Source organism: Macaca fascicularis, chromosome 2 (assembly GCF_037993035.2).
Source record: "Macaca fascicularis isolate 582-1 chromosome 2, T2T-MFA8v1.1".
Lineage (NCBI taxonomy): Eukaryota > Metazoa > Chordata > Mammalia > Primates > Cercopithecidae > Macaca > Macaca fascicularis.
In genome coordinates, this window is record NC_088376.1 from 17,025,815 (window position 1) to 17,032,033 (window position 6,219).

General features: G+C 47.0%; 1 long non-coding RNA gene across 2 annotated transcripts; it reads left to right on the forward strand.

The window, feature by feature from the left end:
- The first annotated feature begins 384 nt into the window (after positions 1-384).
- Positions 385-5,972, forward strand: LOC135969603 (uncharacterized). Of its 2 annotated transcripts, none has more exons than XR_010584893.1 (2): positions 385-695; positions 5,544-5,972. It is a non-coding gene; the product is annotated as an uncharacterized lncRNA (long non-coding RNA). The 2 variants fall into 2 exon arrangements; XR_010584892.1 differs by having other exon boundaries at positions 5,547-5,972.
- The last annotated feature ends 247 nt before the right edge of the window (positions 5,973-6,219 follow it).

A 6,219-nucleotide genomic window follows, 5' to 3' on the forward strand; every position in this document is an offset into this window, starting at 1 on the left:
AATACTTAAATTCCAAATGCTTATCATATCCTATGTCATTTGCTAAAAGTTGGCCAATAATTAATGATGATCTTTCTAGTAGTAACACTGTCAGGCCTCTGAGCCCAAGCCAAGCCATAGGATGCATCCCCTGTGACTTGCACGTGTACACCCAGATGGCCTGAAGTAACTGAAGAATCACAAAAGAAGTGCAAATGCCCTGCCTCGCCTTAACTGATGACATTCCACCACAAAAGAAGTGAAAATGGCCGGTCCTTGCCTTAAGCGATGATATTATCTTGTGAAATTCCTCTTCCTGGCTCATCCTGGCTCAAAAAGCTCTCCCACTGAGCACCTTGTGACCCGCCCCACTCCTGCCCGCCAGACAACAACCCCCCTTTGACAGTAATTTTCCTTTACCTACCCAAATCCTATAAAGCGGCCCCACACTTATCTCCCTTTGCTGACTCTCTTTTGGGACTCAGCCCGCCTGCACCCAGGTGAAATAAACAGCCATGTTGCTCACACAAAGCCTGTTTGGTGGTCTCTTCACACGGGCGCGCATGACATTTTGGTGCCGTGATTCGGATCAGGGGACCTCCCTTGGGAGATCAATCCCCTGTCCTCCTGCTCTCTGTTCCGTGAGAAAGATCCACCTATGACCTCTGGTCCTCAGACCCACCAGCCCAAGGAACATCTCACCAATTTTAAATCAGGTAAGCGGCCCCTTTTTTACTCTCTTCTCCAACCTCTCTCACTATCCCTCGACCTCTTTCTCCTTTCAATCTTGGCACCACCCCTTCAATCTCTCCCTTCTCTTAATTTCAATTCCTTTCATTTTCTGGTAGAGACAAAGGAGACACGTTTTATCCATGGACCCAAAACTCCCGTGCCGGTCACGACCTGGGGAAGGCAGCCTTCCCTTGGTGTTTAATCATTGCAGGGACGCCTCTCTGATTACTCACCCATGTTTCAGAGGTGTCTGACCACGCTGCGGGGACGCCTGCCTTGGTCCTTCACCCTAAGTGTCAAGTCCCGCTTTTCTGGGCGAGGGGCAAGCACCCCGACCCCTTCTCTCCCTGTTTCTACCCCTTCTCTGCTTTTCTGGGGGAGGCGCAAGTATCCCGACCTCTTATTTTTTTGCGCACCCTCTTATTTTTGCGCCCTGACCTCTTATTTTTGTTCCCCAATCCCTTAGTTCCATGCCCCGATCCCTTTCCCACTTTTCTGGAGGGCAAGAACTCCCAAACTCCTTCTCTAGTGTTGCTACTCTCTCTTTTCTCTGGACTTGCCTCCTTCACTATGGGCAACCTTCCACCCTCCATTTCTCCTTCTTCTCCCTTAGCCTGTGTTCTCAAGAACTTAAAACCTCTTCAACTCACACCTGACCTAAAACCTAAATGCCTTATTTTCTTCTACAGTGCCGCTTGACCCCAATACAAACTCGACAGTACTTCCAAATAGCCAGAAAATGGCACTTTTGATTTTTCCATCCTACAAGATCTAAATAATTCTTGTCATAAAATGGGCAAACGGTCTGAGGTGCCTGACGTCCAGGCACTCTTTTACACATTGGTCCCTCCCTAGTCTCTGTTCCCAATGCAGCTTGTCCCAAATCTTCCTTCTTTCCCTCCCTCCTGTCCCCTCAGTCCCAACCCCAAGCGTCACTGAGTCTTTCTAAAAATCATCCTTTTCTACAGACCCATCTGACCTCTGTCCTCCTCACCAGGCCAAGCTAGGTCCCAATTTTTCCTCAGCCTCCGCTCCCCCACCCTGTAATCCTTTTATCACCTCCCCTCCTCACACCTGGTCTGGTTTACAGTTTTGTTCCGTGACTAGCCCTCCCCCACCTGCCCAGCAATTTCCTCTTAAAAAAGTTGCTAGAGCTAAAGGCATAGTTAAGGTTAATGTTCCTTTCTCTTTATCTGACCTCTCCCACATCAGTTAGTGTTTAGGCTCTTTTTCATCAAATATGAAAAACTAAGCCCAGTTCATGGCCTATTTAGCAGCAACCCTGAGACGCTTTTCAGCCCTAGACCCTGAAAGGTCAGAAGGCCATCTTATTCTTAATATGCATTTTATTTTATTACCCAATCTACTCCCCACATTAAATAAAGCTCCAAAAATTAAATTCCGGCCCTCAAACCCCACAACAGGACTTAATGAACCTCGCCTTCAAGGTGTACAATAATAGAGTAGAGGCAGCCAAGTAGCAACTTATTTCTGAGTTGGAATTCCTTGCCTCCACTGTGAGACAAACCCCAGCCACATCTTCAGCACACAACTCCAAACACCTGAACTGCAGCTGCCAGGGGTTCCTCCAGAACCTCCTCCCCCAGGAGCTTGCTACAAGTGCCAGAAATCTGGCCACTGGGCCAAGGAATGCCCACAGCCTGGGATTCCTCCTAAGCCGTATCCTATCTGTGCAGGACCCCACTGGAAATCAGACTGTCCAGCTTGTCAGGCAGCCACTCCCAGAGCCCCTGGAGCTCTGGCCGAAGGCTCTCTGACTGACTCCTTCCCAGATCTTCTCGGCTTAGCGGCTGAAGACTGATGCTGCCCCAAGGCCTGTTTCCCTTGCCTCCATAACTGTTGTGGGTATTGACAGCCAGGCTGCTAAGCCTCTCAAAACTCCCCCACTCTAGTGCCAACTTGGGAAACATTCTTTTATGCATTCTTTTTTTCTTATCCCCACCTGCCCAGTTCCCTTAGTAGGCCAAGACATTTTAACTAAATTATCTGCTTTCCTGTCTATTCCTAGGCTACAGCCACACCTCATTGCTGCCTTTTCCCCCAGTTCAAAGCCTTCTTCACATCCTCCCCTCGTACCCCCCAACCTTAACCCACAAGTATAGGACACCTCTACTCCCTCCTTGGCGACTGATCATGCACCCCTCACCATCTCAGTAAAACCTAATCACCCTTACCCCACTCAATGCCAGTATCCCATCCTGCAGCATGCTTTAAAAGGATTAAAGCCTGTTATCACTCGCCTGCTACAGCATGGCCTTTTAAAGCCTGTAAACTCCCGTTACAATTCCCCCATTTTACCTGTCCTAAAACCAGACAAGGCTTACAGGTTAGTTCAAAATCTGCACCTTACCAACTAAATTGTTTTGCCTATCCACCCCGTGGTGCCAAACCCATATACTCTCCTATCCTCAATACCTCCCTCCACAACCCATTATTCTGTTCTAGATCTCAAACATACTTTTTTTACTATTCCTTTACACCCTTCATCCCAGCCTCTCTTTTGCTTTCACTTAGACTGACCCTGACACCCATCAGGCTCAGCAAATTACCTAGGCTCTACTGCCGCAAGGCTTCACAGACAGACCCATTACTTCAGTCAAGCCCAAATTTCTCATACACACATGCTCTCCCTGTTGATCGTGTCTGACTAATCTCCCAAACCCCAATCCCTTCTACAGAACAACTCCTTTCCTTCCTAGGCATGGTTAGTGCGGCCAGAATTCTTATACAAGAGCTGGGACCGCATCCTATAGCCTTTCTGTCCAAACGATGTTACTGTTTTAGCCTAGCCCTCATGTCTGCGCGCAGTGGCTGCCACTGCTTTAATACTGTTAGAGGCCCTAAAAATCACAAAGTATGCTCAACTCTCTACAGTTCTCATAACTTCCAAAATCTATTTTTCTTCCCCCATCCTTTGCTCAAGACAACGCTTATGCTGATAAGGTAGCTAAAAAAGTATCCATCAAAAGTCATCAGATCCCATCGCTCAGGACAATGCTTATGCTGATAAGTTACCTAAAAACAGGAGCTAGCTTCTAACTTCTATCCCTCACGGCAGTTTTCTTCCTTCACATCGGCCACACCCGCCTGCTCCCCCTCTGAAAGCTCCACCTATCAATATCTTCCCACACAAGGCAAATAGTTCTTAGTGTTGGGGTCCGCGTGTTTCCTAAACAAAGGAATGAACACACAAGACAACACAAGACAAGACAAACATGGCGGCCGCCCCGAATGGCGCGCTCCGCTTTATTTTATACAGTCGTTTGTGGAATGTTGCCAAGTCACAAGACACATCGTTGTTTTTCTGACCTATCCCTGACTTTCTGGATTTTCAAGATGTTTACATATAAACAGGCCCCCAACACCCTGCTTCGTTTGCAAGAGCAGGACTTATTGGGAACGCCCTGCTTCGTTTGCAAGAGCAGGACTTGTCGGGAACGCCCTGCTTCGTTTTCGAGAGCAGGACTTATGGGGAACACCCTGTTTGTGAGCACGTAGTCCTCTACATCTTAGACCAAGGAAATTATCTCCTTCCAGCCTCACAGGCCCATTCTATTCTGTCATCATTTCATAACCTCTTCCATGTAGGTTACAAGCTGCTAGCCCGTCTCTTAGAACCTCTCATTTTCTTTCTATCATGGAAATCTATCCTCAAGGAGATCACTTCTCAGTGTTCCATCTGCTATTCTACTACCCCTCAGGGATTGTTCAGGCCCCCTCCCTTTCCTACACATCAAGCTGGAGGATTTGCCCCTGCCCAGGACTGGCAAATTGACTTTACTCACATGCCCCAAGTCAGAAAACTAAAATATCTCTTAGTCTGGGTAGATACTTTCACTGGATGGGTAGAGGCCTTTCCCACAGGGTCTGAGAAGGCCACCGCGGTCATTCCTTCCCTTCTGTCAGACATAATTCCTCAGTTTGGCCTTCCCACCTCTATACAGTCTGATAACAGACCAGCCTTTAATAGTCAAATCACCCAAGCAGTTTCTCAGCTCTTGGTATTCAGTAAAACCTTTATATCCTTTACCGTCCTCAATCTTCAGGAAAGGTAGAATGGACTAATGGTCTTTTAAAAACACACCTCACCAAGCTTAGTCACCAACTTAGAAAGGACTAGACAATACTTTAACCACGTTCCTTTCTCAGAATTCAGGCCTGTCCTTGGAATGCTACAAGTTCCAGCCCATTTGAGCTCCTGTGTGACCAATTTAGACTGCACCCCAAAAAACTTTCATCCCTACTGTCTTCTGTCTAGTCATACTCCTATTCACCATTCTCAACTACTCATAAATGCCCTGCTCATGTTTACACTGCTAGTTTACACTGTTTCTCCAAGCCATCACAGCTGATATCTCCTGGTGCTATCCCAAACCGCCACTCTAAATTCCCTATTAAAGTAAATAAATAATCTTTTCTAGCAAGGCTATGCTTAACCTCCTTAGGCACTCTCTAATTAGATGTCCTGGGTCCTCCCAGTTCTTAGTCCTTTAATACCTGTTTTCTCTCCTTCTCTTATTCAGACCTTGTGTCTTCTGTTTAGTTTTTTAATTCATACAAAACCACAGCCAGGCCATCACCAATCATTCAATACGACAAATGTTTCTTCTAATGACCTCACAATATCGCTTCTTACCACAAAATCTTCCTTCAGCTTAATCTCTCCCACTCTAGATTCCCACGCCGCCCCTAATCCCACTTGAAGCAGCCCTGAGAAACATCGTCCATTCTTTCTCCATATCACCCCCCAAAAAATTTTCGCCGCCCCAACACTCAACACTATTTTCTTTTATTTTTCTTATTAATGTAAGAAGGCAGGAATGTCAGGCCTCTGAGGAGCCCAAGCCAAGCCATCGCATCCCCTGTGACTTGCACTTATGTGCCCAGATAGCCTGAAGTAACTCAAGAATCATAAAAGAAGTGCAGATGCCCTGCCTCGCCTTAACTGATGACATTCCACCACAAAAGAAGTGAAAATGGCCAGTCCTTGCCTTAAGCGATGATATTATCTTGTGAAATTCCTCTTCCTGGCTCATCCTGGCTCAAAAACCTCCCCCACTGAGCACCTTGTGACCCCAGCACTCCTGCCGCCAGAGAACAACCCCCCTTTGACAGTAATTTTCCTTTACCTACCCAAATCCTATAAAGCGGCCCCACACTTATCTCCCTTTGCTGACTCTCTTTTGGGACTCAGCCCGCCTGCACCCAGGTGAAATAAACAGCCATATTGCTCACACAAAGCCTGTTTGGTGGTCTCTTCACATGGACGCGCATGAGAAACACAAAGTGGGAAATTTGACCAGATATGTAAGTTACAGTTGCTAAGGAAATGAACAGTTATTCACAGTTCTGGGGATGGAGAGAACTTTCCCCATGGGTTTTCATTAAGAAGATACCTTGGCCGGGTGCAATGGCTCATGCCCGTAATCCCAGCACTTTGGGAGGCTGAGGCAGGCAGATCACCTGAAGTCAGGAGTTTGAGACCAG